We start from the raw sequence: 10,878 nt of genomic DNA on the forward strand, positions 1-10,878 counted from the left end.
TCTCTGTCAACCTCATTTCTTACCACCTCCCCCTCAGCCCACCTTGCTCCAGCCACAAACCCTCGTGTTGCTTTTTAGATACACCAAGCAACCTCAGGCCTCAGGGCCTTTGCACTTGTCGTCCCCTCTGCCTGGGTCTGTCTTCCTCCAGACAGTCACATGGCTGCTCCCTCACTTCCTTTCACACCTCCTTCAGATCTCTGTTTAAATGTCATCCCTCCTGGGGAGACTCCCCCACATGGTCCCCCATCGTTCATGTTGTCTCTCTTCCTAGTGCTCCAACCTCCTGACATGTGGTGTGTCCCTGTGTTTGCATGTTGTCCATCTTCTCCACCAACTGTGAGCACTCAGAAGCATGGTCCACACTTCTCTTGCCCACTTGTACTGAAATTAGAGATCTCCCAAGCATACTGCTGTATTAAAGCCTCTGAGAAGTACTGGAGCAACACCACCTCTCTCTCTTTGCTCACTCGACTGTTCCCTGAACATACTTAACCCTGAAGCCTTATGTCTGCACAACACTTATGAAACAGTGCATACAAACAGTGAAAACATTATCTCCAGAAGGCAGGTCTCCAGGATGTGACCAGGGACATTTCCTCCCCAACCAGTGCTCCCTTTAATGCCAGGGTGATTCCCCTGGGACCAGACTGCCCAGACACAAGGATGGTCCTCAGTCTCCAGTTCCCCACAGCCCTGACTCTCAAACCACCATCAATGGCTCCAGAGAGAACCAGGTCACACCTGCAAAAGAATTGGGTCCAGCTACATATGATTGCATTCCAGGTCTGAGGACACACCCCACCAGCTCAGCCACACTGTGGGCCCAGCTTTAATGGGAACATTAATTTCACCTATGTCATAAGATGTCACCTATGTCATCAAGTCCCTGAGATGATGCTGGCCAAGCCCTTAGCACAGGACCTGGCCAGAGCATGGCAAGCAGCTGGCTTCTCTCAGAGCTAGCAATTCCAGAGATCACAGCAGGACTTGTGATGGCTTTTATGGTCTAGCCTCAGAAGTCACCCACTGTCACTTCTGTCATATTCTATTGGCTGAGCATGCAGGAGGTGAGATATATTGGTGTGGCCGTCCTAGGGCAATACACCCCAGGTTATTTCAATTCATAGCCAAGGTTGAGGACACCTGAGCCTACCAGCCTTGTAGACAAGGAAACAGGACAGGGGGGAGGAGTGTGGCAGCCAGAGGGAATATTCAGGATCATGAGCAAATTCCTTTATCTTTCTGAGCCTCAGTTCCCTCACCTGCAAAATGGGAGCTAGCCATGCCCACACCCCCAGGCTTGCGAGAGGCACAGGTGACACCTGTAAACCACCCAGCACCCCAGCTGACCCTCAGCACCCTGTGGCTGTTGTTTCTGCTACTATTCTTATGAAGTTGTTTGATCAGTATAAGTTAAGGAGGCACTGTGTCCTGAGGTATCACTCCCCTGTCCAAACCCTCCAAGGGGTCCCCAACATGTTCTGAAGACCATGGCCTTTGGGAGCTGATCTCTGTCAACCTCATTTCTTACCACCTCCCCCTCAGCCCACCTTGCTCCAGCCACAAACCCTCGTGTTGCTTTTTAGATACACCAAGCAACCTCAGGCCTCAGGGCCTTTGCACTTGTCGTCCCCTCTGCCTGGGTCTGTCTTCCTCCAGACAGTCACATGGCTGCTCCCTCACTTCCTTTCACACCTCCTTCAGATCTCTGTTTAAATGTCATCCCTCCTGGGGAGACTCCCCCACATGGTCCCCCATCGTTCATGTTGTCTCTCTTCCTAGTGCTCCAACCTCCTGACATGTGGTGTGTCCCTGTGTTTGCATGTTGTCCATCTTCTCCACCAACTGTGAGCACTCAGAAGCATGGTCCACACTTCTCTTGCCCACTTGTACTGAAATTAGAGATCTCCCAAGCATACTGCTGTATTAAAGCCTCTGAGAAGTACTGGAGCAACACCACCTCTCTCTCTTTGCTCACTCGACTGTTCCCCGAACATACTTAACCCTGAAGCCTTATGTCTGCACAACACTTATGAAACAGTGCATACAAACAGTGAAAACATTATCTCCAGAAGGCAGGTCTCCAGGATGTGACCAGGGACATTTCCTCCCCAACCAGTGCTCCCTTTAATGCCAGGGTGATTCCCCTGGGACCAGACTGCCCAGACACAAGGATGGTCCTCAGTCTCCAGTTCCCCACAGCCCTGACTCTCAAACCACCATCAATGGCTCCAGAGAGAACCAGGTCACACCTGCAAAAGAATTGGGTCCAGCTACATATGATTGCATTCCAGGTCTGAGGACACACCCCACCAGCTCAGCCACACTGTGGGCCCAGCTTTAATGGGAACATTAATTTCACCTATGTCATAAGATGTCACATCAAGTCCCTGAGATGATGCTGGCCAAGCCCTTAGCACAGGACCTGGCCAGAGCATGGCACAATAAACAAGTTATGCTAGTGACAATATCACAGTGCATGAGTTTGCTCAGGCTGCCATAACAAAATACCGTAGACTGGGTGGCTCAAACAACAGAAATTTATTTCTCACAGTTCTGGAGGCTAGAAATACAAATACAGGTGCTGCTGATTCAGCTCCTGATGAGGGATCTCTTTCTGGCTTACAGATGGTCAACTTCTCTGTCTTCACATGACCTTTCCTCGGTGCATGCATGGTGGGGGGTGAGGGAAGGAGTGGTAGGAGGAGAGAGAGGAAGAAATCTCTTGCTCTTCTTGAAAGGCCACTAATCCCATCATGAGGGCCCTATCCTCATGACCTCATCTAACCCTAATTACCTCCCATCTCTGAACACCATCACATTGGGGGTTAGGACCTCAACATATGAATTTTGAGAGNCGCTTTTTGACCCTAACCAAATAATGAAGGAGATTCAGAAAGATTTTAAACGAGTATTTACTACAGCCTTGCTATTAATAGCCAAAAAAAAGGGGGCAGGGGGAAGGGGGGTCAACTGCAAGCTCATTGCCTGGCCACAGGGCAATGGGGATGGTGAATGGGCCAATGGAATTCTCTCAGGGTTCTCACAATGTCTTATCTGAAGGCTGGACAGGGGTGGTTCACTAGCATGGCTGGCAAGCTGGTATAGGCTGGGGGCCTCAGTCCCTCTTTGAATGGCTTACTCCACAGAAATGTTTGGGTATCCTCACGACACGGCAGCTGGCTTCTCTCAGAGCTAGCAATTACAGAGATCACAGCAGGACTTGTGATGGCTTTTATGGTCTAGCCTCAGAAGTCACCCACTGTCACTTCTGTCATATTCTATTGGCTGAGCATGCAGGAGGTGAGATATATTGGTGTGGCCGTCCTAGGGCAATACACCCCAGGTTATTTCAATTCATAGCCAAGGTTGAGGACACCTGAGCCTACCAGCCTTGTAGACAAGGAAACAGGACAGGGGGGAGGAGTGTGGCAGCCAGAGGGAATATTCAGGATCATGAGCAAATTCCTTTATCTTTCTGAGCCTCAGTTCCCTCACCTGCAAAATGGGAGCTAGCCATGCCCACACCCCCAGGCTTGCGAGAGGCACAGGTGACACCTGTAAACCACCCAGCACCCCAGCTGACCCTCAGCACCCTGTGGCTGTTGTTTCTGCTACTATTCTTATGAAGTTGTTTGATCAGTATAAGTTAAGGAGGCACTGTGTCCTGAGGTATCACTCCCCTGTCCAAACCCTCCAAGGGGTCCCCAACATGTTCTGAAGACCATGGCCTTTGGGAGCTGATCTCTGTCAACCTCATTTCTTACCACCTCCCCCTCAGCCCACCTTGCTCCAGCCACAAACCCTCGTGTTGCTTTTTAGATACACCAAGCAACCTCAGGCCTCAGGGCCTTTGCACTTGTCGTCCCCTCTGCCTGGGTCTGTCTTCCTCCAGACAGTCACATGGCTGCTCCCTCACTTCCTTTCACACCTCCTTCAGATCTCTGTTTAAATGTCATCCCTCCTGGGGAGACTCCCCCACATGGTCCCCCATCGTTCATGTTGTCTCTCTTCCTAGTGCTCCAACCTCCTGACATGTGGTGTGTCCCTGTGTTTGCATGTTGTCCATCTTCTCCACCAACTGTGAGCACTCAGAAGCATGGTCCACACTTCTCTTGCCCACTTGTACTGAAATTAGAGATCTCCCAAGCATACTGCTGTATTAAAGCCTCTGAGAAGTACTGGAGCAACACCACCTCTCTCTCTTTGCTCACTCGACTGTTCCCCGAACATACTTAACCCTGAAGCCTTATGTCTGCACAACACTTATGAAACAGTGCATACAAACAGTGAAAACATTATCTCCAGAAGGCAGGTCTCCAGGATGTGACCAGGGACATTTCCTCCCCAACCAGTGCTCCCTTTAATGCCAGGGTGATTCCCCTGGGACCAGACTGCCCAGACACAAGGATGGTCCTCAGTCTCCAGTTCCCCACAGCCCTGACTCTCAAACCACCATCAATGGCTCCAGAGAGAACCAGGTCACACCTGCAAAAGAATTGGGTCCAGCTACATATGATTGCATTCCAGGTCTGAGGACACACCCCACCAGCTCAGCCACACTGTGGGCCCAGCTTTAATGGGAACATTAATTTCACCTATGTCATAAGATGTCACCTATGTCATCAAGTCCCTGAGATGATGCTGGCCAAGCCCTTAGCACAGGACCTGGCCAGAGCATGGCACAATAAACAAGTTATGCTAGTGACAATATCACAGTGCATGAGTTTGCTCAGGCTGCCATAACAAAATACCGTAGACTGGGTGGCTCAAACAACAGAAATTTATTTCTCACAGTTCTGGAGGCTAGAAATACAAATACAGGTGCTGCTGATTCAGCTCCTGATGAGGGATCTCTTTCTGGCTTACAGATGGTCAACTTCTCTGTCTTCACATGACCTTTCCTCGGTGCATGCATGGTGGGGGGTGAGGGAAGGAGTGGTAGGAGGAGAGAGAGGAAGAAATCTCTTGCTCTTCTTGAAAGGCCACTAATCCCATCATGAGGGCCCTATCCTCATGACCTCATCTAACCCTAATTACCTCCCATCTCTGAACACCATCACATTGGGGGTTAGGACCTCAACATATGAATTTTGAGAGGACACAAACAGTCCATAACACAGAGATTACACAGAGCCACCAGCGGAGGCTGCTCACTAGATCTCTTCAAATCCTGGTTGACCACACACATGCTCATACCTTGGAGCCAGCTGAGCCAGATGCTAGCACAGAAAAATGGGGTCTTCCAGCAAATGGTTTTCTGGGGTTAGGGACAGGCTGGCACCTGAGGGACACAGGGGAAGGAGGGGACAGACAGGCACGTGAGGATCAGGAGAAATTGGCCCAGGCTGGCTGCATCAAATCTCTACCCCCTGAGGCCTTCACACCTCAGGAGCAGGGAATGAGGGTTGAATCTGAAATTCCACAATGTTTTAATCCTGAAAGCTTTAAATTCTTAGAATCCCCTCCATCTAAAACCCTAGACTTCCTCCACCCTTTGTTCTTAAGAGTCATGGACCGTGAGAATGGAAATGGCCCTTAGGTCATCATCTGAAGCAAAGGGAAGTCAGAGTGGAAAGAAATGGAAGTGTCATAGAGTGAAGCTACCATGAAAGCCAGTGTTTCCCAAATTAGGGGAAGGATAGGGCTAACTTTGGTGTAACTGTGTTGGCAGGTCATTATACTTGCTAATCTTAACAATGAGAGTAGGCCTCAGACTTGGGGCTAAACTGGAATTTTTGTTCCTTTTTTTTAAATGTGCCTTTTTGAGTTGAATTATACATGCAATAAAATTCACCAACTTTAAGTGTCCAATTTGATGATTTTCGACAAAAGTATACAGTCTGTAACCACCACTACAATCAAAAAACTGTTTCTACCACCCTGAAAACTTCCCTTGTGCCTCTCGAAGGCTAATTCCCTCTCCCTACCTGGCAGCTACTGGTCTGTTTCCTCTCTCTATGCTTCTGTCTTTTCTACACTGTCATGTACACGGAGTCATACAGCACGCCATCCTTTGTATCTGGTTTCTTTCACTTGAGGCTAGACTAGAGTTCAACAACATTGTTTTGTTCCCATCCCATTATTTTGTCCTAGTATTTTTCTGACTGTGGCAAATGATACTTGTTTTCCATTTTACAGAGCTGGTATAAAATTCCTTTTTAAATTAAAGCTACTTAAGTAAAAGAGTAAGTTCACTTCAAAAACATCAAGTGGATAGGGCAACAATTACAAAGGTTGGAAGTGACTCACTCCTATTGGGGAAGTCCACATTGGACACATGGGGAAACCAGAAAGGGGAGGTGACCTGGCCTGGATCACATGGAGCAGGTGGCAGAAGCAAGAAGGGACAGATGGTGGAGGCTGGGAGGAGAGGATTGGGTCTCCCCTCAGGTTAGGGGCTGAGACACTCCCCTCCCTCACTACTCAGAGCTGTCTAAGGTCAGAGGCTGGGCCTGACAGATGGGATTTTGCAGGGGAAAGGGTTTGCGGAGGGTGGGGGGCCTTTGTCCTCATAGCATGCAGACCTCTCATGAAAGGAAACCTTGTCCCCATGGCCCCTCCCCAGCCCCAGATGGCAGGGCCAGGCTGGAGGGGTGGGGGTGGGGCGGTGGAGGAGGTAGGGCCACTCCTGAGGGGGAAGGTAGTGGCCTGGGGACATGGTCTTTGTGGAAATGTAAAGTCCAGACCCTCTACCAAGACTGGCACAAGCCTTTCCAGCTTTCAACTTGACCCCTTTGCTTCACATGCAAATCAGATGCAAATGAGCCTGCAGGCCCTGGGGAGCCCCAACAGGTCCAGATACCCACTGACACCAGAAGCCCCAGGCCCATCCTCTGCACATCCTCAATCCCCTCACACAAGGGCAGGGCAGGAAATGGGCTCACCTGGTCGGTCTCTGCCTGGACCCTGCCTGCATCAGAGCCTGGGCCATTCCTGCGCTCCCTCCACCCCCGCCATCCATCCATCCTCCACCCAGCGTGGGCAGAATGAGCCTGTCCTCTGCTCCCTCACCACCTGCCGCTGGCCTTCTGTGCCTCAGGTCTGCCCACCCATCCTGTCCCAGCCCTGCCTCCTCTGGGACCTCAGGGCCTTCAGCCCAGACCCTGCACCTGTGTTCTTTGCCTCAGCCCCCGCTGCTGCTCACTTCTGAGCCTTCACACAGGCTGTTCCCACTGTCAGGCTGCCCTTCCCCTCATTCTTCCCCTGCCAGCTCCTTCTCATCCAACTCTCAACTCCAATACACGTCACTTCCTCCTCAGCAAGGCTCTTCTATTGTTCTTTCCACTGCCTGTTCTTCCTTCACTGTCGCCTCTCCCCCAGGGTGATGGAGATGCAAAGGATTACTCAAAGCCCATTTCTTCTGAGCAGTGAGAAGCCCTGAAGGGGTTAATTTCCTGGAACCCTCAAGAGAGAGGTATTCCTCCTCAGGAAATTAACCCCAAACTGGGGTTCTTTCTCAGTATTTATTCTCCAGGACAGAAAGTTACAGAAAAGGAACATAGGTGGAGTTATGACTAAGTATAGTTTAACAATAGAGGCTGGTAACATCAGTGAAATAACAAAGTGACATTCCATTATGCAATTTGCAAAAGGTTAAGTTGATCCACCAATAAAAGCTTGTTCTTAGCGAATACTGTCTTTTCCTACAGCAGTTTCCTCAGTATATTTACATAACAATCAAGCAACTTTCTTAAAATATCAATCAGTAGGTTAATCTGCATCAAGGGCCTCTGTCCTTGAGCCAGCAATTTTGCTGTGTTACAATTCTTTATCTACAACAAAGACTTTAGCCTGGGGAGTTTCCTGTCTTTTGCAAGCTTAACTTTTCTATATGTAATTTTAAAAAGTTAGGTTATACCTGAAATTACAGGGCTTTGGAAGCTAGGCCCTGTGAAAATACATTTGCTTTACTACTGTTAGTAAACCCCACACCTCATCCCATCAATAACATCGGAAATTATTTCATAAGTTTGCCCTCCTGTTTTTGTTTGCCTCCCACACCTGAATAAAATCCCACAGGAGCAGGGCCTTGCCCACATTTCCCATATTTACAGTACTGCCTGGCACATAGTAGGTGCTCAGTAAATATGTGTGAGTGAATGAAGGAAGGAAAGACCAAAAACCCATTCAGAGACCCCCAAAGAGGCACACACATTGGAGTAGGAAATGTAGTGATAATCATTTGGTCATTTAACAAATTTGTTTTGTAAGGATGAATATGCCAGTTATCCTGATTTGACCATCACGTATTGCAGACAAGAACAATAGTCAACTCTGTACCCCCAAAATATGTATAACCATTTGTTTCAATTAAAAACTTTATTTTTTCTTGTTCTCCTGCTATGTGCCAGGCTCCAAGACCATTTTGTCTCCCTAGATCTTTGGGCCTGAAATGGAAGTGTTGGCTCCAGAGGCTTCTACAGTGGCTTCAGGGCCTTTTTCTCCTCTTGATAATCCCGTTCTATTGTGTTAATCTTCTTAGTACCATTGAATTTTCCTTCTGCAAATGCTCTCTGCTTCTCTACCACATGGCCAGGCTGCAAATTTTCCAAATCTTTACACTCCGCTTCCCTTTTAAATTCTGGCTTTACATCATGCCTTTTCCACCATAACTCAGAGTAGGCTCTTACAAGTATGCATGCAGCTTCCTTAATGCTTTGCTGCTTAGAAATTTCTTCCACCAAATACTCAGGTTCGCAACTCTTAAGTTCCAACTTCCACACAGTCCTAGGGCATGGAAACAATGCAGCCAAGTTCTTTGCCAGTTCACAGCAAGGGTGATCTTTGCTCTAGTTTCCAATAAACTCCTTTTTTCTGAGACCTCCTTCAAATGGTCTTTACAGTCCATATTTCCATAAGCATTCAGCTCACTACCATCTCATAGGTCTCTAAGACATTCCAAACTTTCCCTCATCTTTTTGTCTTCTTCTGAGTCCTCCAAACTCTGAACATCCAGTTCGGAAGCCATTTCCACATTTTCAAGTGTTTGTTATGAGCAACAGCCTGCTCCTAATTTTCTGTTTTAGCCCGTTTTGTGTGGCTATAGCAGAATACTTGGCACAAAGGGCCTCCATGGCCAGGCCTACTGTTCCGGACCCCCGTGCTGCTAATGGACCCCTTCTGCTAAGGACCTCCCTGGCCTGGCCTGGCACTAAGAGGCCCAGTGGCCTTTCCTGTCCCTAGGGTCCCCTGCCCTGGCCTGCCTCTAGGGACCCCATAGGGTGGCCTGGACTGCCACTAGGGCCCCCCTGGCCAGACAGGCTTACCCCAGGTGCCCCCTAACCTGGCATGGGTTGCTCCTAGGGAAGCCCTGGCCCTTCATGGCCTGCCCCTAGGGCTTCCCTAGCCTAGCCTGGACTGTCCCTAGGACACTGCTGGCCTGGCTGAGACTGGCTCAGAGCCAAGGACCCCCCTGACCTCTCCTGGGCTGTCCCAAGGGACCTGCTTGCCTGTCCTGGCCTAGCATTTTGGGCCACCTCTTTCCTGGCCTGATCTGCCACTAAGGGCACCCATGGCCTGACCTGTCCCTAGGGCCTCTGTGCCCTTGCCTGCCACTAAGGGCTTCCCTGGCCAGGTATGCTGCCAAAGTCCTCCTACCACTAAGGGCCAGCCTGGACTGTCCTGCCCAAGGAATCCACTGGTTGTTCTGCCATAGGTCCCCCCTTTACAAGTCTGTCCCTAGCAGACCACAGCCATAAGGGCCACCCTGCCATGAAGGGAACCCCTGCCACTAAGTGCCCCACTTGACTGGCCTGCCCCTGGGCCCCCTTGGCCTGTCTTGGTGCTAAGAGCCCCCCTGGCCTGCCTCTAAGAGATCACCCAGCCTGGCTTGCCCTGTCACTAAGGGCCCTCTTTGAATGGCCTGGCCCATGGCCCCCTTGGCCTGCTTAGTGCTATGGCCCCCCTGGCCTCACCTGCCTGCTTGTAAGAGACCCCCTGGACTGGCATGGCCTGCCCTGGGGGTCTCTTAGAGGCAGGCCAGGGCAGACCTGAGGCAAGCCCAACCAGTGGGTCTCTTCTCTATACCTGGTCAGGCTCACCCATAGTGGCAGTGGGGCCCTTAGCAGGCCTGGCCAGGGACCGTTAGTGGCAGGCCGGGAAAGTCCAGGGGCACCGTTAGTGGCAGGACAGGCCAGGTGAGGTCAGAGGGTCTCTTAGAGACAGGCCAGGCTGGGAGTTCCCTGGGGGGGGTTCTTTCTTTCTTTCTTGGGGGCCCAAGGGGAGGTCAGGCCAGGGCCTCCTGCCTGCTAGTGGCAGGGCAGGCCAGGAGGGACATAGGTGGGCTAGAAGAAAGAAGGAAATGAGAGAGAGAGAGAGGGAGAGAGAGAGAGAGAGAAACAGACCCAAAAGAAAGAAGGAAAGAAGGAAGGAAGGAAGGAAGGAAGAAAAGGCAAGAAAGGCAGAAAGGAAGGGAGGGAAGGGATAGCAGGAAGGCAGGGAACAAAGGAAAGAAGGATGGAAGGAAGGAAAAAAAGAGCCCCCCTAGGCCCCCCTGCCCTAGCCTGACCCTAGGGCCCCCTGGCCTAGCCTGCCCCAGAGACCAATTGCACTTGTCTCCCCCTACAGGCCCCTGAGACCGGACCACTGGTAAGGGCACCCTGCTCTTTCTTTTCTTTCTTGCTTTTTTTTTGTTTTTTGTTTTTTGTTTTTTGTTGTTGTTGTTGTTTTCTTTGCTTTTTCTTGTTGTCTTTTGGGGGGGTTCTCTTTTACGGGTTTGTTTTTTTTTTTTTTTTCCTTTTTTCTTGTTTGCTTTTCTCTCTGATTTTTTTTGGGGGGGGAGTTTGCTATTTTTCTTTGTTGTATTTTTTATGGGTTTTCTTTTCTTTTTTTGCATTTTTTGAGTTTTTGTATTTTTCTGTCCTCTTTTTTTTT

Source organism: Galeopterus variegatus, unplaced genomic scaffold (assembly GCF_000696425.1).
Source record: "Galeopterus variegatus unplaced genomic scaffold, G_variegatus-3.0.2 Scaffold1282, whole genome shotgun sequence".
Taxonomy (NCBI): Eukaryota; Metazoa; Chordata; class Mammalia; order Dermoptera; family Cynocephalidae; genus Galeopterus; species Galeopterus variegatus.